The sequence below is a fragment of the Leopardus geoffroyi genome, chromosome D2 (assembly GCF_018350155.1).
Source record: "Leopardus geoffroyi isolate Oge1 chromosome D2, O.geoffroyi_Oge1_pat1.0, whole genome shotgun sequence".
NCBI lineage: Eukaryota > Metazoa > Chordata > Mammalia > Carnivora > Felidae > Leopardus > Leopardus geoffroyi.
This window is the reverse complement of record NC_059334.1, coordinates 14,093,729-14,116,888: the sequence shown is the minus strand read 5'-3', so window position 1 is coordinate 14,116,888 and position 23,160 is coordinate 14,093,729. Positions and strand designations below refer to the sequence as shown.

At 47.7% G+C, this 23,160-nt stretch overlaps 1 long non-coding RNA gene and 1 other non-coding gene across 4 annotated transcripts in view; both read right to left on the bottom strand.

The window, feature by feature from the left end:
• Positions 1–23,160, bottom strand: part of LOC123576451 — a 41,103-nt gene that overhangs the window by 6,000 nt on the left and 11,943 nt on the right. The gene's annotated exons all lie outside the window — the stretch shown is intronic.
• On the bottom strand, positions 20,807–20,879 carry TRNAV-UAC. The gene has a single exon. It is a non-coding gene; the product is annotated as a tRNA-Val (tRNA).

The following is a 23,160-nucleotide window of genomic DNA, read 5'->3' as shown; positions in this document are numbered from 1 at the left end:
AATGCGTTTATCTGAGCCCCTTTGATCTAAAATCAGGCTGACAATCCTGTGAGGCCAGACTCGCCCGGAAGATTTTCAGGCTTTCCTCAGATTCAGCTGGCCGTGCTTGGGAACTGTCTTCCCTCCAGCAGCTTAGGACTTGGGCTTTGAATAACTTGATGCTACAAATTAAAGTCTCCCTGATATATGAATGAGAGATTTTAAGAAGAAAAGAAATTAGATTTTTTTTCAAATTAGACATCTTGAAACTGACAAACGGGCTGCCTCTGAGTCGGTTTATTTACTTGCAAGATAAACTAAATTCAGTAAAGGAGGAAAAAAAAAAAAAAAAAGCTCAAATCAACCAGAAATCACAGAAGGCACTGAGAAAATATTACTCTTAGTAAATAATAATTATCCCATTTTTCAGATACTCTGATAGCATTTTCCCTGTTCATAAAAGTAATACATGTAGACTGTAGAAATTTTGAAAATTCAGCAAAATAGAAGATCAATAATAAAATGACTGCCTAAACCACCACACAGAAGTCATGTTGTGCACATTTTGAGGTGTTTCTTCTCAGCTTTGTTTCTATGTACACATTTATAAGTTCTTTCAAAGTCTCTCTGAAGCCTTAAAAAAAAATTGTGTTAACATTTACTTACTATTGAGAGACAGAGAGAGACAGAGCATGGGAAGGACAGAGAGGAGGAGACACAGAATCGGAAGCAGGCTCCAGGCTCTGAGCTGTCAGCACAGAGCCCGATACGGGGCTCGAACCCATGAACTGTGAGATCATGACCTGAGCCGAGGTCAGAAGCCCAACCGACTAAGCCACCCAGGTGCCCCCTCTCTGAAGCATTTTAAACTTAATTAAACTTAACGCTCATTTGAAAACGTGATGAGTTCAGTGGCCATATTTTAAAATCATGGTTTTTTTCTAATTAAAGAGATAAAGTATATGGGGTACAAGAAATTTGTAAAATACAGAAAACACAAAGGAAGACAACAAAAATCACTTGGATTCCAGCCAAAGAAAAGTATGATTAATGTTTCGGTATGAACCCTCCTTTTTTTTTTTTTTCTTTCCGTTGTATATACGTCCTTTTCTTATTTATTAACAATAACAGTGTACCCCAGTTTACTCTTTGCAATTTTCACTTAATGATACACAAATGAATATTTCCCGTAAGAATAAATGATTTTAATGGCTACCTAGACGGTATTCCTCTGTAGAGATGTATAATAATTTACCTAACCAGTCTCCTATGTAGAATTTATAGGTTGTTTGTAAATTTTCATATTGTCAACCATGTCATGATTACCATACTTATGAATGACATCTGCCTACTCTCCTAACAAATTCCTAGAGTAAAATTCTATTAAAATATATACATATACACATATACACATATATATTTATTTGATAGATAATACTAAATTGCCTCTGGAAAAGTTCTATGAATTTGTACTTTCACTAGTTCAATCTTTTTAAAACATGATTTAGTGGCAACTATAATTAGCTCTGTTTTGTCATTTGAAACAATTAAGGCAGAAACCAGTATCACGGTGAACGCGACACAGCATGTCCATGAGAAAAGTTACCATCACGCCGATCTGGGATATAACTTCACATGTGGTTGATGTGTACTCTCATTTCATTCTTACCAACAATACCCCAAAGAAAGTTTTTTTTTTTTAGTGTTTATTTATTTTGAGAGAGAGAGACACACACAGAAGACAGAGTGTGAGCAGGGGAGGGGCAGACAGAGAGAGGGAGAAACAGAATCCGAAGCAGGCTCCAGGCTCCGAGCTGTCAGCACAGAGCCCGACGCGGGGCTCGAACCCACGAACCGTGAGATCATGACCTGAGCCGTCAGAAGTCCAACCGACAGGGCCACCCAGGCGCCCCAAAAAGAAAGTTTTTTAATCCCCATTTTTAGATAACAAAAGCGAAGCTCGGAAACCCCAAAGCCTTTCTTTTTTGCACCCATGACACCGTGCTATCTCTCTGAGCCCAGACTTTCGCGTGGCCACCCGGCTGTGACGTAGTCAGAGAATCCTAGCGTGGATCCCGGTCCTACAGACACCAGTCACTTCAAACCTCTCAGACACAAATGCTTCATTTTAAAGGAGTCATGAGACGAACATCCTCCCTTTTGATAAACGTAACGTAAAAGGTCTTGCTCCTGGATTTATTTTTCAAGTAAAAAGAGCTCCAGGGTTTTGTGATCCTCTCCTGGGGAGACGGGGGGGGGGGGGGGGGGGGGGGGGCCAGGAACGAGAGGAGGGATGGAGGCTAAGGAAGAGAAAACCAGCTTCCTCAGGGGACTGGGCAAGGTAAGGGAGCGTTTCTTCCAGGTCTATGCTGGCAGACCTCCCGCTTTGAATCAGAAGTAGGGAATTTGCTTTGGTTTCCTGCCTGGGTTGCCTTGTTTATCAGCCACAGGGCAAGAAACATGCCATAGCAATGAAACGAAGTTGACATGTCATACGGGGGAAAAGGGAGTTATTCAGTAGGGCTGAGTCACGGCTCTGCGGCAGGTACAGGATGAGGCATCCTGCAGAAATTCGGAGCGGACCGCCAGACTGCAGGGTTGAATAACAAAGAGCGACAGGTCTGTGGATGACCTAACACGCCTTTCTGATTTTGAAATCCCTGGATGGTAAAAACTAAGAAGGACCGAGTCGGAAGTAGGTTTACGTTCGCTGTTCCTTCGTAGCAGAAATCAATCCCAAGGTTGCATAAAAGCCAGGCATTTAATTCACAGTAACAATGTTATTTACCTGGGAAGTTTCTCTTCCCTACAACTGTAAATTCGCCCACAAGTGTTGGCGTCTGAGTCGTACCTTTTTGCTGTTTTCTTCTCCATCAGCTGCCGCGGTCGACATCCGTCCGCGTGTTCTCTGAAAAGACAGGGCGCCCACAGCGAGCCCAACAGCACACGAGGCAAAGCACAGTGAAGAGAGACGACGTCGAAGCTCGTCCCGTCTGGCCAGAGACTCTAGGAAACCCCGCTTACGCTTCTGTCCGTCCATCAGCAACGCCCCTAACGGAGCCTCCACCACCAGCTGGCTGTGTGACCCAGCCGGACGTTCATCACTCTATGCCTCAGTTCCCTCTTCTGTGACACGGGGCAATAAGAGGCCAAATAAAGAGGGGACGCTGGCCACCGGCCTGTGACAAGGATCCAGAAATGCCAGCGTCACAATGTTGCTCATTCCATTTCCGTCTTGCTTCATCTGCTACCTTCCAAATCACGGACGGTGGGAGGAGTTCTAGGTCAGGCATCAGCAGGCATCATTTTAGTTCAGAATCTATTATTTATGACACTCTTCAAACGGGCAGTTGTGGCAGTAGTAACAGACAGCCTCATTTTTGTCCTTGGCCCTCACAATAACTTGTTGCCATAGGTAATGTTATTCTCCTAAAGAGGATATATAATTTGGTCACGTTGGCTTGTCAATGTGAATTTCCTCGAATTCATCCAGGAGAACTGTTTCCAGGGCCCATGATCCTAACCATTATTCGGCCTTAACTTTTCCAAGTTGGTTTTTGGCCCACCCATACCTTATTATTGGATCAGCGCGTGTAAAGGACATTTTGGGGGCCTGTTCAATATATTTTTTTTTGGGGGGGGGGAAGAGATGTTCTTCTATTCCACAAAGTTCCATTAGAGTTATGGGTTAAAGGGCCCTTGGCTACCATCATCCTGTCCCCCAACCAAAAACCCTGGTAGAGGACAGTCAGACCCTCCCCCTTCAATTATGGTATATACAACATGAGAATTTTTCTGCCGGATCTGCTTATCGGGGGCTGACAGGGGCCATATTTCCCAGAGTGTGGATAAAGGCCCTCCTTTAAAAGAGTAGGACCTACGGATAAACAGGAACAGATAATCAGAATAAAATGTGGACGGCTACTTAGAATCCCCAGTTCCAGTTCAGAGACCCTGCTTCTACCCATTACTTCTTTCAACTCTGTGATCAACCCGGTACTTGAACTGTGTGAACCAACAGCCTCATGCCTGCGTGACTATGAGCTGTGTATTTATTGCTTGCAATCAAAGAAGCAGGGAAGGGGCATGAGGGTAAGCTGTAGACAAAAGGTGCACAGAGGTGAAGTAAATTATTTATCAGTAAAGAAAATAGTATTAGAGACAATAGTCGGAAAAATCAAGTTAGAAAGGGGCCACATTTTAAAAAGCATTTAGTCCAAACACCTCATTTTACAGACGTGGAAACTGATTTGCAAACGCACGAGGTGACTGGCATGATGTTAGGCAACTGGCTGGGGGTGAGCTTGGGATCTGGCTGAATTCAGGTGCCCCCTCCCCCCACTCTCCCAGTACTCTGCCATCACCCGCCCGACCTTCCCAGATAGGTAGGCGGATAGGCAGCTGACTGCATTCCAGATGAACGCATAGACAATGGGTAGATACGCGGACAGATAAACTGGTGGCTGGACAAATAGGACAAATAGGGCTGATAGATGGAGAGACAGAAACAGATTTAGCAGATTTCATTGTATAATAAAAGCCACTGGAAAGTGGAGATCAAGCTGAGAGACGGCGTGGCTGAAAAAACACCAGGCTGAGAAAACATCCCAGATTTTACGTCCGGCCCTGTGCTCGCTAGCTGTGTTACCTTGGGCGAGTCCCTGAGCTTCTGTGAATCCCAGTTACAGGTACAGACGTGGTCAGGAATACATTGTGAAGAAGCACATATAGGAATCCTTTGTTAACTGTGAAAGTTTTAATGAAGGTGAGGGGTTCCCGGCCATATAGGAAAACCTGTCATTTTTTTTTTTTTAATTTTTTTTCAACGTTTATTCATTCTTGGGACAGAGAGAGACAGAGCATGAACGGGGGAGGGGCAGAGAGAGAGGGAGACACAGAATCGGAAACAGGCTCCAGGCTCTGAGCCATCAGCCCAGAGCCCGACGCGGGGCTCGAACTCACGGACCGCGAGATCGTGACCTGGCTGAAGTCGGACGCCCAACCGACTGCGCCACCCAGGCGCCCCTATGAAAACCTGTCATAATCACGTGGTCACACTGAGACAGTGAGCTCCTTGAGGATAGGGATTAGCCCCCATGATTACCCCTTGGATCTTAATAAACCCTGGAGACTGGCCTATTCTTCTGAACTGCCTGGAATCTCTCCCCAGTTCTGTTTGTTTCTTTCTTACAACACATTCACATTTCCTACCATCTTGGAAGTGTCCTCTACTTAAAAAAAAAAAAAAAAAAAAAAAATACACCTTTGGAGAAAAAAAGACATTAGATCCCCCCCCCCTGCACACAGCCATAGAAGCTAATTCAAGTCACATTTCCGGTCCAAATGTCAAAACAAAACAAAAACAAAAACAAACCTCCAAGACCATGGAGTAGGGAGAGGTTTTTGAAAACTAGATCAACAACAACAACAACAACAACAAAAAGCATTACTCCTAAAAGAAAGCTCGATGAATTAAAATTCATTAAGCCTTGAAATTTCTGTTCGTCAAAGACCCCACTCTCCACTCCAATTGAGTTAAGTTAAACATGCGTTGGTGTGGGTAGCACTGCACGTGAAGTGAGGTGTTCCATCAAACGTTGCTGCCACATTGAGTGTGGCAAGGATTAAGGATGTCACAGACCTGGGAGGGTCTTACTGTTCCCATGAGGGCTTTAGCTAGATGGTTTAGGGGCCAGGAGATAGAGCGCGGGTGAACGTGTGCAAATCTTTTGCTACCAATGGAAAAATAATCTAACACACATGACAAAGCAGATGACATGAATACCTTGAGATAATGGAGGTCTTCTCTCTCTAGACCTTAAGGGCCTCGGACAGGCTCTGGCACAAAAAAGGCCCTTCGTATATGAAGGGACAAAAGGTAGCATCGTCCTTGCTCAGAGAAGAAAGCTCTTGTCAGATCAGTTTCACCAGGGGCTTTTGACTCTTTTGCGTTCATTAACCTGTGGCTGTCCTCCCCAGCCTCTCTATTGGTCATGAGCACCGTATCCAGAGAGAGAGAGAGAGAGAGAGAGAAAAGAGAAGAAAAAGCAGTCAGCAGAACACCCCCAATAACCGTGACATCTACGTTGTGTTTTACCATTTGCGAACTGCTTCCAAATATCTCATTCGAATCTCACAACCACCAAGGGAGATCGAGTATTATCCGTCTCATTTTAAGGACAAGGACACTGAAGTTCAGAGAGGTTCTGTGACTTTCACAAGGCCGTACAGGTGACAGGTGGCAAAGCCAGGATTTCAAGTTCAAGGGAGAAGAAAACTCAGTGGGAAGGCTAAGCTTGCCATTAAACCTAACTAAAGGAATAGGGCAGAAGGAAGAAGGCAGCAACTTTTTCACCAGAAATATGTGGTTTCACTCTTGTCTTGTCGGTAGGGCTGTCTCCGCCAAGTTGCACCCAGTTGACAACAAACATGTAAAAGTCAAGGGCCAATAGTCCCGGGCTGGGTATCTGTCGGGACTCCCCGCCTTGCGCAAACCTACCTCTCGCTTCCGGGATGGATCCGACTTCCCTAACTCTTAGACCTCTTGGATGAGGACTTGGGCTCTCAACATTCGTCTCAGGCCTTTCTCCAAGTTTGCGAAATGATTAGCAGCAATGAACGTTCTACCAGCCACTGTCCACAGATCCTTGCATATGATGGGCCAGTGCGACGCGCTTCGCGTGCACTGTCTCAGTCTTGCAAGAACTCATGAGGTAAGTACTAATTTTGTCCCTATTGGACAAATGGAGAAACTGAGGGACAAAGAGATGAAGTCGTGTGCCCAAGGTCACGTGGCTGGGCCCTCTCGGAGGCTCTGGCCTTGCCATTCTGTGTCCCTCAGCTGCTGGCTTTGCACCATGTGTCGGCTTGGACGAGCCCAGAGCTCTAGGTGACAGCGTTCCCTCGGCCGGCCTGCACCCCAAGAGTCTCCCAACAAACGAGGCAAATCCCCAGAAAGCGGATGATGCTGGAGATGCCGTGGCCTGCCTCTGAGATCTCTCCTCCAGGATGGAGGCTCTTATTCCCCCCGCTGCTGGAAGCGTTGGCTGCCGAGGGCTCACAGCTGAGACTCCCTCCAGAAACCACCCCTGCCCGATGGGAGTCACCAAGGTCCCCCTCCACCCTTCTGGGGAGCAGCGGCGGCCACCGAGTAATGGATGGGGGATACAGGCCCAGCCTAAGGACCATCCTGACTCCAGAGCTATTGCAACTACTTCACATTTCCACACCCCTCCCTGTCCCCCCTTCGGCTTCCTCCACCCCCCAGCGGGCGTTAGTCCCGAGAGCATTCCCTGATAAATGCCCTATGTGCACCTTGCAGCCTCAGACCCAGATTCCCAGGAATCCCGCCTAACGCAGAAGTTAATCAAACGTCGCTGAGCAAGGCTTCAGGTCCTGATGACAAAGGGAGGTCTCATGCAGGCTGTGGTCTCAAACCCATCCCAGCGTTTCGGTTTTCCTGCCCACCTGGCCTTTGGCACCGCTGTGTGCCTATTGGCTCATTTCTTTTTTCCTTGCGGCTCGCTAGAATTTTCTGGTGTTCGTTACTGTGTTCGTGGGATTCACCTACACCCACAGCCAACAACAGAGCTGTGTTCTTCCTGTGACACTTCTTTTAACCCTGACAATGCCTGGAGGGTCCCAACCTGGGACGTAAGTCACACTGGTCAGGTTCTCGACATAGTCCACACCTGCGACTGATGCGCATAAAGCATAACAGAAACAGACGTGGGCGGGTGTAGGAGTATCATTCGGCCTTGAAGATGGGCGTGTATCCCTACCGGTAGATCCAGAAGTCTTTGGCCAGTGTCCTGTCTTCCCTCTTAGCTCAGACCCTCATTTCTTCCATGTCAAGACCCCATCACACATTCCGACAGGCCTCTCAATCTCCTGCTTCTTCTTACTTGAATCTGTTGTCTACTTTGCTGCCAGATTTTTCTTCCTAAAGGAAGCTCTCATCAGACTCCTCCCTGCTTAACCACCTTTGTGCTCCCCACTGCCCACCAAAGGAAGCCACGCATGTCAGCCCGGCATCTCGAACCCTATCCGACACGGCTGAGTTCCCGAGGCAGCCGACATTTCCTGGCCCCTGTGACGTTACTCCTACGCCTTTGTTCAGACACCCATCATGAAACTTCCTGATCCATACAGAGAGCTGCCGACGGTTTGAACTATCTTTCTCTCATAACTTCAGCTCGGTCTCCCTTAATTCACAGTCGTTTGTATACGTGGTTTCTCTTCCCTCCAAGATTACGAGCAACTCGGGAGAAGATATACAACCGATCCGAGCGTTAGGACAGTGGCAGACACACAGTGGGCTCTCAAGAGAGATTCACTGAAATGACTTACCATCTCCCAGGGGAAACGTAGATTGATTCTCTTCCCCTTCTCCCTGCCTTTCCGTCAGTCTTTATATTCCTGAAAGCCATCTGTATCAACGTTATAGGATATAATTATTTAGTTATATCACACATAAAGCAACACGCAGTGTATTGAGACGCTGCCCTTAAACATACCTCGGGAGAAGGATGATTTGAAAGCTAAGGTAGCGCGGAGGGAAATGAGGTCACTGCTTGAACCGAATGAGAAGAAAAACCTGCCATTTTGAAATGATGGTATTCAAACAGCGTAGGCTAGAGATCTAAGATAAGCCAGGGGTAAAGGTATAAATGATTTTTAGGAGAAATGTGACTTATTTGACGGAAGAATTGATTGAATTCAAAGCCTCGTGCGCTACCTTTTGCCTTTTTCTAGACGACTGGACACCGGGCCGCTCCTCCTGGCCTGTGGCGTGGGACTCGGGGCCTGGATGTGTGGGCTCCGATCCCCTCTGCGGGCCAGTTCAGGTTGATGTCCGATGTTGCTCCAGGGCTCCGAGCCCCGGCTCCGCAGACGGCACCAACAGTTTCTCCCAGCCCAGGCTGTCAGAACAGTGGCCTCATATCCAAACACACTTCCCCTAAATTCCTAGGAGTCTTGTTCCCCTGACAAATGCCTGGAAGCTTCTGGGAGGAAGGTAAGTCTTCAGAGCTTCAGAGATCATGAAAAAAAGGGGCAAGATTCGAAGAGTTTCTTAATGAACACAGTGGTGGCTCAGAGCTGCATCTGGACCTGCTGACTATCCTTCCTCCTCCGGACGTTTGCTCGGCAGCTCTAGGTCTTGGGGCCTTCCCGCCAACGGGCTGCTCTGATTCCGGGGGCTGTCAAATTCTGGAATGGGTCCTGGTGGTGAGAAAGGAGGGAGCTTCTCTCCTCTACCTTTTCTAATAAATTGTCAAAACGGACACAGGACACAGTGTTTTAAACGTCAAGCCATGCAGGGTGGGCACGGGACTCTAGAAGAGATTCAAAGTCAGTGAGGGAACGACTGTGGTTAATGGTATTTATAAGAAGGATTTGCACACTGTGGAAAATCTATCCCAAGAAATATCTGTGCACGATGTCCTGTGTTTCTTTATTGGAGAGTTGCCTTTACAAGAGAGTCTCTGATCCTGGACATACACACACACACACACACACACACACACACACACACGTACGTGTGTGCAAGCATGACTCAAGGCCCATTTTTGCTTCAATGCAGGCATGACAACCGATAATCCTAAAGATCCACTCTTGTGACCAATACCGCTCAGGCCCCAGGGACACCTCCTGCATCTCTGGCCTTGAAGTAAAAGGCCCTGCATCCGAGTACCGAGTGCCAAGAAGGTGTGTTTGCACTACTACTGACGTTGGAAATGACCATGACTCATGACTCCAAAGCATAGAGAGAATTCAAGCAGCAGAAATGCCGGGAGAAGAGGAAACACAAAATCTTTTCCTTGTTAATTCTCCCCTCCTATAGCAAAGATGTAATAAATTCTTGCGTGATCAATAACTATTTCCCAGTAGAGCTGAAATTCCATTTTCTTCTCTTCACATTCCAACCCAGGGTCCCTGGGGTGCTAAAAAATTACACACAGGATACCCGACAATTGCACATACATTTTGCAATACCACATAATTCATATTTCATTACTTACATACACAAATATAGTCCTAGATAGATATATGTGATGTATAAAAGCAGTTCTTTTTTTTTTTAAAGTTTATTTATTTATTTTGAGAGAGCATGAAAGAGTGCAAGCGGGGGAGGGGTAGAGACAGAGGGAGAGAGGATCCCAAGCAGGCTCCCCTGTCAGCAAAGAGCCCAACGTGGGGGTCGAACTCGCGAACCTTGAGATCATGGCCTGAGCCGAAACCGAGAGTCAGACGCTTAACCGACTGAGCCACCCGGGTGCACCTGTGTAAAAGCAGTTCTCGACATTAGCAGCTAAACAAATTTTACTAGAATTGCAAATAGTTTTATTTTTATAAAAATACACACTGGGATGTAATTATATACTAAAAAAAATCTTCTAAAAACCTTCAGATCTACTTAAATAATTTTATTTTAACTTTTCATATTCACTAAGTAATTTGTATTTGCATTTCAGTTACAATGGATAATTTTGAATATTTTGGAATAAAAATTAGTTTTGTGAAAACATATCTAAAATAATTAAATTTTTAGCTTCTCACATTGATGCTAATCTACATGTTGATTAAAATATATTACAATTTTGTATATTTTAATATAATTACATTTATTTTTAATCTGTTAGATTGTTGCTATCACTGGAACACAGATTGTGAAACTCTTGATTATAAGAATATAATTAATGATTTTACTGAAATGAAGGTAAGAAGATGAATTTTATTAAATAAATATATAATAATTTATAAATTTATGTCTTGGGGCATCTGGGTGGCTTAGTCGGTTAAGCATCCAACTTTGGCTCAGGTCATAATCTCACAGTCTGTGAGTTCGAGCCCCGCGTCAGGCTCTGTGCTGACAGCTCGGAGCCTGGAACCTGCTTTGGATTCTGTGTCTCCCTCTCTCTCTGCCCCTCCCCTGCTCACACTCTGTCTCTGTCTCTCTCAAAAATAAATAAACATTTAAAAAATTATAAATTTATGTCTTTATTCTTTAGCCATCCAACCAACGCTTGCCAAACAACATCCCAGACAGGCTTACAAAGGATCATATTCCTCCTCCTTCCATATTTTGCTACTTTTTAGTCATAGAAAAACCATAGCTCTATAAATATGTTCCCTTTTTTAAAGTTTATTTATTCATTTTGAGAGTGAGAGAGAGAGCGAGAGAGCGGGAGAGGGGCAGAGAGAGAGGGAGAGAGAGAATCCCAAGCAGGCTCCGTGCTGTCAGCGCAAAGCTGAGCGCAGGGCTCGATCTCACGAGCCGTGAGATCACGCATGACCTGAGTCGAAATCAAGAGTCGGACACTGAACCCAATGAGATACCCAGGCGCCTCTCTATAAAGAGTCTTCTATTTTGTGTCATGAAGGCATATCAAGGTGGGAGGATAAAATATTTTTTAAATGGCTTATTGGCCTCGTTTACGGCTTTTAAATAACTAGACATGTGGCACCAGAGCAGCAGACCTGGTGAACGGCAGGAGGAGGCAGCTCCCGATGCCCGTGATCGCTGCCCCAATGGTGTTTTCTGACCTCGTTGAGTATGCGCACCAGGACATGTATCCTACTAAGCACTTTGTGGATTCCCTTCATCCTTGCCACAGTCATTTGAGGTAGGCACCATTCTGAAGGGGGTGCTGGGGTGGTACCTGGGTGGCTCAGTCAGTTAAGCGTCTGACTTCGGCTCAGGTCATGATCTCATGGTTCCTGAGTTCGAGCCCGGCGTCAGGCCCTGTGCTGACAGCTCAGAGCCTGGAGCCTTCTTCAGATTCTGCGTCTTCCTGTCTCTCTGCTCCTCTTCTGCTCATGCTCACTCGCTCTCTTGCTCTCTCTCAAAAAAAAAAAAAAAAAAAAAAAAAAAAAAAAGATGGGGAGGCTGGGACGCAAGGAGGGAAGTCACTGACCCATGGGCATGGGGTGACGTCCAGGTGAGTGGTGGTCACTCACCCTGGCCCCTGGGACTCCAAATCTCTCTGCAACCATCCCTGCCTCTTCTCCCCTTCCCACGCCCTCTCCGTGGCAGAGGCTGACAGGCCATGTCTGTTCCCTGTTGGCTTCCTCGAGATCCTTGATAAATGCTTTAATTGCGTCACCTGTTATATACCTCTTTAAAATTATCTGTATCTGGGGCACCTGGGTGGTTCAGCTGGTTAAGCGTCCAACTCCTGATTTCTGCTCAGGGCACAATCCCCCGGTTTGTGAGTTCAAGCCCCGAGTCAGGCTCTGTGATGACAGTGCCCAGCCTGCTTGCTTGGGATCCTCTCTCTCTCTCTCTCTCTCTCTCTCATAAATACATTTTTTAAAACATTATCTGGATCGGGGCACCTGGGTGGCTCAGTTGGTTAAGCATCCAACTTCAGCTCAGGTCATGATCTCAGGGCTTGTGAGTTCGAGCCCAGTGTCAGGCTCTGTGTTGACAGCTCAGAGCCTGGAGCCTGTTTCAGATTCTGTGTCTCCCTCTCTCTGCCCCTTCCCCAGCTCACACTCTGTCTCTGTCTCTCTCAAAAATAAGTAAGTATATATATATATATATATATATATATATATATGTATGTATATATATATATATATATATACACACACATACACATGTAATCTGGATCAATACATCTGTTATGGACTTCAAGCTCATTAAAATATTGAAACACACTGTATTCTGTATGCAGACACTTGATAAATTACATTTTTGCCCCAACTGTATTTGTAAAGCTTTCGAAACAGCTTAAATGCCTAATACGTTTAGCCGCATTAATAACTGAATTAACAAACGTTGGTATAACCATTCAATGGAGTAATTTGCAGTACATGGAAATGATGGTGATAAAGGCTATAATCACATGGAGAATACTTACGACAGATAAAACAGTGAGTGAAAAAAAGAAGCATATAAAATGACACATATCGTATGTCAGAATTATGGAAAAATTAGTCTACACATGAAAACAGACACAGGAAAAGCAAAAAGAATATTACAACGAAATGCTGATAATTGTTGCATTTAACAGTGGTTATTAATGTACTGGAGCGAGTTTTTTCTTTTTCCTTTTCTTTTATTCTATTTTTAAAATGGTTTGGGATCATGTTAGTTTCAGACTGAAAACACGTTATTTATTTAGAAAGTTGTTTTTTTTTTTTTTTTTTTTTTTCTGAAAGTAAGAATGATGGATTGGGGCCCAATTTCGTATGATTTATGCTACTACCTAATCATGTGCATGTCAGGCCTGGCTCCCTGGCTCTGTACATCCCTTAAGATGAAAGCTACCTGGCCGAGGAGGCTCTCCTTAAGTCTGCCTGCCGTTGGCAAGATGCATTTTACAGATCAAGCACTTTAGGCTTTGTCTTCTAAATTAGGAGGAGCGGGGATGAAAAGAACCGAGCGTCTTGAGGTTTTAATACAAATTCTGCCAACAGAAAAGTTCTATCACTTTCTAAAGGCAGCGCTGTCCATCAAATGCTCCCCAGGGACGTGGAACCGCTTGGTCAGTGAGCTCCAGATAAAAGCAGCTCGTGATCAGAACGCCTCCTCTCTGCAGTGGCCAGTGCCGCTGGGTACGTCATCGCTCTCCGGCCTTTGAGAGGATTCTGGCATTCTCGTAGGGGTGTGCCAGATTGGAAGCGAGCCTCGAGGGACATAAAAACGTCAATGAATAGCCGGGAAGAAGCCCTCAGAAGAAGCTGGGGTGAAACTCTATTTCTTCCTTTCGCGTTTATTTATCTTTGAGAGAGAGCACGCAGGGGAGGGGCAGAGAGAGAGGGAGACAGAGGAGCCGAAGAAGGACGCGCACTGTCAGCACAGAGCCGGACGCAGGGCTCGAACTCAGGAGCCATGGGATCGTGACCTGAGCTGAAGTCGGACACTTAACCAACTGAGCCACCCCGGAGCCTCGAAACTCTCTTTAAGTGGAGCCACCACGAGCCTCCGTTACACATCTGCTTCACCTGTGCCTGACCTGGGTTTTAACATCAAGAACTCTCACCCAGTGCCACAGACCTACTGACTCAGAACCCGGAATATAACAGGTGCCCCGGGTGACTGACAGGCACCCAGAGGGTTGAGAAGCACCAACCAGCAGAGCTCTATGAAGGCCAGCCCAGGATTTTATGAATGAGGTGAAGAGTTGACGGTGGTCTTTAGCTTTCAAGAACCATTTTAGCTGATTTTACAAACATCACCCCGAAGCACACGTGACTGTCGCAGGACGTACGGGCTCAGTCATGAGGATGGTGATTGCCTGTGGGGGTGGAGAGCACTCTGGGAGGCTTTGTGGAGGGGACAGGCAGACGGGGAGTGGAGGGGAGGAAATGGACATGAGCTTCTGTAGAGGAGGGGTTGGGGATCGAGAGAGCTGGAAGGTGGGCCTGAGCAAACACATTTAAAGGGATGCCTTCCTCATAGCTGCATCTGACCCAGATGTGCCTTTCTTTCAGGCTTAGAAAACCGAATCCCTTCCTGTGCTTTGCCCCCCGAACTTGCAGACAGCCACTCAGAAGAGAAAGGACTTCGACAGCACTGGACCAAGCCAGGGACATGAGGGGCAGGAAATCCAGTGACCTCCACCTCTCCTCTCTAATGCTGCCGACAAGAAGAGTTCTTAGGGATAGCAGAGACTTGCATTTTTCCTTTAGGTTGTTTGTTTGGTTTGTTTGCGTGTGTGTATTTTTTTTTGTTTGGTTTTAAAGAGGGAAGTTTTGTTTTTGCTCAGGCCAACCTTCTCTCTACCTAAAAAAAATTAAACGTGAGACAATACACAGGTGTCAGAAAGGGTGCTTCAGGAATAAAAAAGCTTCTGGAGTTTTGTGCAAGGCTACGCACACACCTTGGGTGGCTCCAGACCTTACTGGCCACGGCAGAAGTATCCAAATTCAGAGTTAGAGGCTAAGGCATGTAGTCTCACCTGAGTTTCCAGAATCCCCAGACACCGTCCTAGGCATTCCTCATCAGACAGGCATCATAATGAATGCCTGTGATCTTTCCTTCCTTTCTGTGCTCTGACTTTCTTTTTTTTTTTTTTTTTTTTTAAATTTTTTTTTCAACGTTTTATTTATTTTTGGGACAGAGAGAGACAGAGCATGAACGGGGGAGGGGCAGAGAGAGAGGGAGACACAGAATCGGAAACAGGCTCCAGGCTCTGAGCCATCAGCCCAGAGCCTGACGCGGGGCTCGAACTCACGGACCACGAGATCGTGACCTGGCTGAAGTCGGACGTTTAACCGACTGCGCCACCCAGGCGCCCCACTGTGCTCTGACTTTCGATTGCATTGGGTGGAAACCAACCCTTGGCATTGCAAGTTATTAGGCGAGAGAGGCACAGATTTATAAGTCTTCCTTCTTAGGAAATTACATATACCGACAACGTATTTCGTACAACATACTCCATATTTTTGTGGCAGGTGCAGAAAGAATTCAAGTACATTGGTTCTAGGGAATGAAAACAGTGAGTTTCTTCTTCCTAAAGTCTTTGAAGAAACAATTTATAAGGTACCAATCTCTTGGATCTGAGAGCTGTACTCTCCAAACTATAACCAGACCATCAAGAATCCGCTGGAGGAGCCAAGTCTAAGAAAAAGTTCCTAAGAAAACTGGACAACCTGGTAGGGGAGAGAAAATATCTGGGGCTGAGAAATAAAATTGTGTTGACATACCATTGCCATACACCTAGCACCACTATAAAGACAAACTACACCGTTCTCCAGAGGAATATGGCAATTCGTCATCCCGCACTGCACTCGTGAGCCCAAGCAATGCTAAGCCAAAACCCCACAAAGCCTACACTTGGCAGCATGAAGGCTGAAAAGCACATTACTGGCCGAAAATTGTCGTGGATTAAATTCACATGAATTCATCTTAAACCCCATAATATCTTGTCTGGGACGGACTAAAAAATGTTTGACTGTTCCGCACCAGAGACAGTAGATTCATGCCTCTGCTGAGTTTTGGGAGGCTGCTGACGAGCCCAATCTATCTATCAGAGAGATGAGAGAGATCGGTCTTTTTGAGAAAAAGCAACACACAGGTCTTCAGGTCTGCGTCCACGCATACTATGCGTATTTTGATGAGGAACTGAGTTCTTGATAGAAAAGTAACTTTTTTTTGTTTTAAGTAGCCTTCGCGCCCGGCGCAGAGCTCAACTCGGGGCTCGAACTTAGGACACGGAGATCAAGACCTGAGCTGAGATGAAGAGTTGGGAGACTTAACCAACTAAGTCGCCCAAGTGCCCCCCCAAAATAACTTTTATTTATATTAATGCATTTCGGATGGCTTATGTATTAGTTGTCTCAGGCTGCTATAACAAAATACTGCAGTGTGCCTAAACAACAGACACTTATTTTTCATGGTTCTGGAGGCCAAGAGTCAAAGGTCAAGGTGCCGGCAGATTCGGTTTTGGGGAGGGGCCCAGTTCCTGGCTTGCAGATGGCCGCCTTCTCAGTGTGCCTTCCTATGGCTTGGGGAGCGAGAGAGAACTCGAGCGAGCTCTGGGCTCATTCACTTGCTCTTCTTATGAGGACACTAATCCCACCCTTGGGGCCTCACCCTCATGGCCTCATCTGAACCTAATTCCTTCCAAAGGCCCCACCTCCAAATAGCATCACGCTGAGGGTTAGGGCCTCAACATGTGAATGTGGGGAGGACACAGACATTCAGACCACAACAACTTCCCAATGGGAAGATGTAACATGAACTAACACTGTCACAGGGGTTCTCTGAGCCCTCCACAACAGTTATCCGATATTCATTTATGCACCCACAAACACTTCTGGGCTGCCACGTTAGTTATACCCCTTGGACGCAAGCAACATCCACTCACGCTTCGACTTAAAACCACGGCTTCCTGTTGTCTTTCAATTAAAGCCAACCCCCTTCACGTGGCTGACAACACCTGACATTCAGGTTTGTTATTTCTCCAACCCAGCTCTCCCCACGTTTTCTTTCCCACAACCTTTCCGCCTCTCTGGATTGTGTGACACCGCCCTTGGCTCGTCACCATTGCATCCTCTAGCCATCTCGTTGATCCGCTAACCCCTCCTCAACCAGCCAGGCCCAGCTCAAATACGGAACGTTCAGAGATGGGACGACACCCATCTTTACCGTGGGGCCCGGTGGAAAGTTGTACAGAGAAGGTGGGATTTGAGCTACAAGAAAGGACAAGTTGAATTTCCATAAGGAGGGCCGGTGGGTGCACACAGGCCTGTGGGGCCAGATCAGTCAGAAGCCATCTTGGAGGCACTAACACTTGTGCCAAGAATGGACCCTGGGGCGCCTGGGCGGCTCAGTCGGCTAAGCTTCCGACTTCGGCTCAGGTCATGATCTCACAGTTCGTGAGTTCAAGCCCCTCATCAGGCTCTGTGCTGACAGCTCAGACCCTAGAACCTGCTTCGGATTCTGCGTCTCCCTCTCTCTCTGCCTCTCTCCCACTTGCACTCTGTCTCTCTGTCTCTCAAAAATAAATAAACATTTAAAAAAATTAAAAGAAAAGAATGGACAGTCTCCTACTTTACAGGATTCATAGGCCGCCAAGCATCGATTTTCGTAGGAAGAGGAATCGGGTCTAAATATTTTAAAGACCTTTTCAACTATGGTAACTCTGAGGGCACGTGAATTATGCAAGCAGAGAGTTTCGGCTTCCTGTCTCCGGCTCCAGAGTGCGCTCGGGACAGTTTATTTGAGATCTTTCTTAGTTATTTTCACGGAAGAGGGGCCCACACGTCCCCTTCATGCTCCCCTGGAATAATTTCCAAATATGTACTAGAAGGCCACAACACAGCAGCTAACCATCTATCTGGCCTCTGAGCCAGGTAGGTGTGTGTGTGTGTGTGTGTGTGTGTGTGTGTGTGCGCGCGCGCGCGCGCCCGCGCGCATGTGTGCACGTGCATGCGTGTGCACGTGCACGGGTGCACAAGGGTGTGTGCAAGCAGACGCGTGTGCTGGTCACGACGGGCTGGAAGGGAGGTGCGGCGGGACAGGCCAAGCGAGCCGCGTTCCCGAACGTGGGCAGCGTGTCCGTTCGGACGCTGGCACAGCACGGTGGGGCTCGGGGAGCGCACTACCGGGGAATCACTTCAGCCGGCTTCCCTTTCACCCGCTGCAGACAGAGCGTAAAAATATCTCCAGCGGGCATTCTTCCCAAACAGGGGAGGCAATTCACTTTTCAGGGGAAATGCCCTGTTGAAAGAAAATGAAGTCCCCTGGGGGAAGGCGGGGGGAGGGGTGCGTCAGACTCCACGGAGGTTCAGTGCCTAAGGTGCTGGGGGGGGGGGGCGGGCAAAGAGTGTCCAGTTGCCTTTGGGAGACCAAGAGAGGAATGTTGAGGTCTGACACCCCTCTGCAGGGGAGGGAGGCTGACTGAGGGAAGGTGAAGTTCTCCTCCGGCCAAGCTGCCGATTCCTCTTGTGAGGCCCCGGGGCCAGCCCGGCAGCTGGCTGTCCCCGGGCCCGCCCGGGGGGACTTTCTCGGGGACAGAGCCCCGGGCCCACTCTGGCTCCTGCTTCCTGCGACAGCCACGCGGGTGCCCACGCCTCAACCAGGCGTGTTTTCAAGCCACCCAAAAATAACAACATCTGATACGAGGCCTCCGAAGGCTTTGGCCGGGGTCATGTTACCAAATTCTTGACTCAAGGATTGTAAATGAGAACTCCTTTTTTTTTTTTTTTTTTCCAGTCAGGCTATTTTTTTCCCTGTTTCTTTTCTCGAGCTGTTGGGAGAACCCCAACCAAGGAATCAGTGCTTAATGGGTCATGGGGTATAAATAGTAGTGTTGAGACCATAACACAAGGCTCTTTGTACTATCATGCAACTAAACCTAAAAAAAAAAAAAAAAAAGCTTCCAGACAGACCAGCTAACATACCAGCATGGGGCTCTCTGGGGGAGTGTGTGTGGCATTGCTGACCACAGGCTACATTCTATATTTGTCCACTCCAGCGCTCCACTACTGAAGTCTATTTACAGCCTCACCATGTACACAGGATACCCTATTCATGAAGTAGGTACTCAAAAAAAAAAAAAACAAAAAAACAAAAAAACAAAACAACAAAACCATTCCATATATATTTTTGTGCCACCGACAGTTCATACACATAAGCTGAAGTGACAAAAGTCAACACCGAAGCGGGAATCCCAAGCTTTGTGAATATCTTCTTGCTTGTCAACGGGCAGCAAATGGGGACGAACGTACCTGTTCCCTGAAAGTTGGCTCAAAGTCACGTGAGGTGCGGCTTCGAAGCTTAAGAGATGGAATCTGGGGGCTTCTTTGCTGTGAGGCACTCTTTAAATATGAGCGATTGTCCTAATTAAACTAAATTTCCATCACGGGGTCAGTTCTTTGCTGAAGCGAAAGGAGACGATCCAAAGGATCTATTAATTTGCCACCAGTCATTGTATTCGGAGACCCTGAGGGATCCTGAAAATGGATTAATTATGACAGGCCTGACGGTGGATTTCTGGGCGATTATGGTATTATAAGGGATGCCAATTTTCATGTGACAGGGAAATTCATAGACTCTAACACAAGTCCTGTTATGATAGGAGAAGGGACCAGGCTGAGGGACATGTGACTTAGCAGCTGACGAGTGCAACAATTCTCAGAATTTTGTGGCTCAGAATGTGTGCTGGCTACCAAGAATTGCGATTTTAGAAATAGAAAGTTCAGACGGCGAGCCCACTGGGCAGAAACTCGAATTCTTGGTTCAGGAACATGCCCGGAGGCGCTCAGGGCTGGGCCGAGGTTCTGGCCATTCAGCATCCTATATTTAAATTCTGAGCCTGTCGGCAAAAGAATAGTAATAGTAATAATAAATCTCCTGTGGCAAAGAGCCTCTTTCTTTTCTGGGCTCTCCTACAGGACTTGTTGGGCAAGATAGACCTCTGGGCTGCCGTGATCCCGCCTCCCCATCTTCCGGTGGGTAGTATGTGGGACAGCGCGGGAGGCGACACTTCTGCTCAAGCGGTTGGATTAACCAGAACATTAGCGGGAGAACAACACGGTGGGGGGCAGAGTGGGGTTCAGGCCGCACTGCGGAGGTACCTCAGAGGTGATGCCACCTGTTAACGAGGGTTCGTATTCTGGTAGCCGGTGTTGGAGCTGTGTCGCCGGAGAGAAGGGAAGAAGGGTACAGGCAGAGCTGTTGGGTCCTAGCTCACGCAGAACACGGGGAGGGGAGCCACACTCCGAGACCGAGGGCTGCCCGTTGAGTGCCTACTTGGCAGTAGGCAGGAGCCAGTGCTAAGCGCTTTCCATAATCATCTCGTCCAGCGTGCACAAACTCCTCGTGATGCCGGTGCTTTGCTTATGCCTAGTCGACACACGGGGACAGAACCACGGCAAAGAGCGTGTCCAAGACCACATGGCTAACGGCACTGTGGAGGCAGAATTGGAATCCAGACTCTCCGATGTCAAAACCCAGGCTATTCCTGACTCGGCCGAACGTCTTCCTCTCTCCGTACCTCACATTCTAGGCACAGCAGTGCATCTAGGACTCAGGATATCTCAGGGGTGAAGTCAGAGGAACCTCAGGGAGAAGAGGTCATAGTGCCATACGGCCCCCAGGGCTGGCCCTGGACGGGGGGCTCCCCTCCATGCTGTGAGTGCCTGTCATCCTTGCTGGACAGAGATCAGGAACATCTGGGCCCGGAGCTGGGGACCTTCGAGCTGAGATTTCAGCCGGGTCTCTGTGCCGTAAAGTTGATGAAAAGAAAATCTGCACTTCAGGACATTTGCACATACCCATGAAATCGAATTTAAAAAGATCCTGATTGGCACAGATGAAAACGCGCCCGTTTTCATCCTCCAGCTTTAAATGGAAACTAAGACAAGCTTGTGGTTCCACTGGGAATCGAACCCAGGATCTTCTGCGTGTAAGGCAGATGTGCTAACCGCTACACCATGGAACCTGAAGACTCAGCTTCCGGCTCAAAGAGCATGTGCTATACAGTCCTGTGTTTTCACTTTTCCCGGCTCATTACCTGCCGTCAATCAGTTGGGAAGAAAATGAGCCCCCTGACACATCCCAGGTCACAAGCCCACCTCACTTGCCTCACTTCATCTCAGCTCCTAGGCATTCTATCATCTCACATCCTCGCAGGAAGTACAATAAGATATTTTGAGAATGAGATCACATTCACGTAACTTTTATTACAGTATAGGCTTATAGTTATTCGATTTTATTATTAGTTATTGCTGTTCAGCTCTTACTGTGCCTAATTTATAAAGGAAGTATGTGTTTATCATAGGGATGTATGGGGTAGGAAAAAACATAGCATAGATGGGGCTGGGTACCATCCGTGGGGTTCGGGCATCCACTGGGGATGTGGGAACGCATCCCAGCGCCTAAACTGGGGACTACCCTCGTCTGTCTTAGCCTCCCAGGGGCTACCCTGGTTAACTTCCTCGAGCTGCTGTGACGACAGCCCTAGACTCTTACATGCTGAACTTTGAGACACAAACTTCTCACCCTAAATCATGCCACCCTCTGCTCCTGCCAAGAATTGCTGAAGGACGGTCAGTGCTCTGAAGTCTTTGCCCCCTTCAATGCCAATTCAACACAGCACCCCCAGGAAATACCCGAGGAGGCTGCTTCGGATGCTTTCCTCGGAGTGACGGCTCGTATTTTCGGATCCCCACATCTGCTTATCCCTGCCTTCCCCGGGAGACTGAGAGCCCCCCCATCCCCCATGAGCTCCTGGACCCCGCACGGTGCCTGGCGTGCACGTGTGAGCAGGTCGTGCTCCCTGAATGAGGCCACAGAGGCCACGAGAGCCAAGGAGCAGTGCTCTGCAGCACAGATGCATACACTGCTCTCCGTGGGGGGGTGGGGGGGGGGGAAGTGACGGAGTGAGTCTCCCCAGCGCCCAGAACTCCGTGCCCCGCCCCCCTTCTCCCCCCTCCCCCGCCCCCTCCCGTGCCCAGCCCTACCGGGCACCCCCGCAGCTTTCGCACACCTCCTGCCATCCTTGCCTAACCCTGGGGGCTGGGGAGGACCGGACAGCTCTGATCCTCGCCCTGAGGCTACCCCAGCTGCGTTTGGAGTCGTTCTTAGTCTTCTGATCTAGGCATTTGTCATCTTCTCCCAAGCCCGAGTCCCGCTCCAGTTGGCGGAAATGAGGCATATTCGCAGGTTTGGAGTCATCCTCCACACCCTCTTCTGCCCCTGCCCGAAATCAGCTCCGTCTCCAAGCCTTATCAACAACCTCTTTGAAATTCCCTTCCGTGAGCTCCTCTGCGGCCATCCTGGACCAGTTCCGTGGAAGGGAGTGGCGTAAAGGCCTGTCAGCAAAGTGGTTTTTCCATTCTCCACCAGTATCTGGGCCGTGGCCGGCTTCCTCACCCGCGGCCAGCCTCCCGACCTCCCTGTGCTTGAGTTTCTGAAAGCTTGGAGGTCCCAGCTTCCCCCGTTTACTCAAACAGCATTCCCCGTGACCCCCTCGTAACGATCCTGCGGTTACAGAAGGCACAGATTTTTCTTCTTGATCCCAAGACACACGATGCTCATTTCTGCTCTGCCTGTGTCTTCTTGCCTCCCCTCTGCTGCGCCGCCTCTCAGGCCTCTCTGGTGTCCGTCTTCTGTGGGAACCCTTCCTTGTCCCTTCCACCCCTGCTGGGCCTACCACCTTCTTTGAACTGCACCCCCAGAGTGTGGATCAGGTCTCCTGTACCTGCTTGAATGCTGTCTTAGAGCGGATCCATGATTCAATGTGCACTGCTCGAAATTTCCAAATAGAGTCTAAGTTCTTTGAGAATAGGGTCTGAATCGTATTTATCTTGTGTTCCTCACTGTGCCTTGGGAGGTACTTATAACTTACAGAACCCAGTGCTCGCTGAGAAAAATTAGGAAAGTGTTAATTAAGAAACAGTTGACAGTTTTATTTGGGGGAAAAAGGTCTTGCAGCGGGATTTTGTTTGCACTGGCTGCTGCTGCTCCTTAAACGTTCATTTCTGCTTTTTCTTTCTCCTTCTCTTTTCCCTTTTCCTCCATGCTCATCAACTGTCTGTCTCGTGGGCCAGTCCATTTTCTGTAGGCTGCGAGATGGCCAGATCTTAAAAAAATTATAACAATCTACACTCCTTAGTGCCTCAATGTATAGGATGCATACAATAAATGTGTGTCAAATGAATTAAATCATGAAACTTCTGGTATCCAGAGGCGCCTGGGTGGCTCAGTCGGTTGAGCATCCG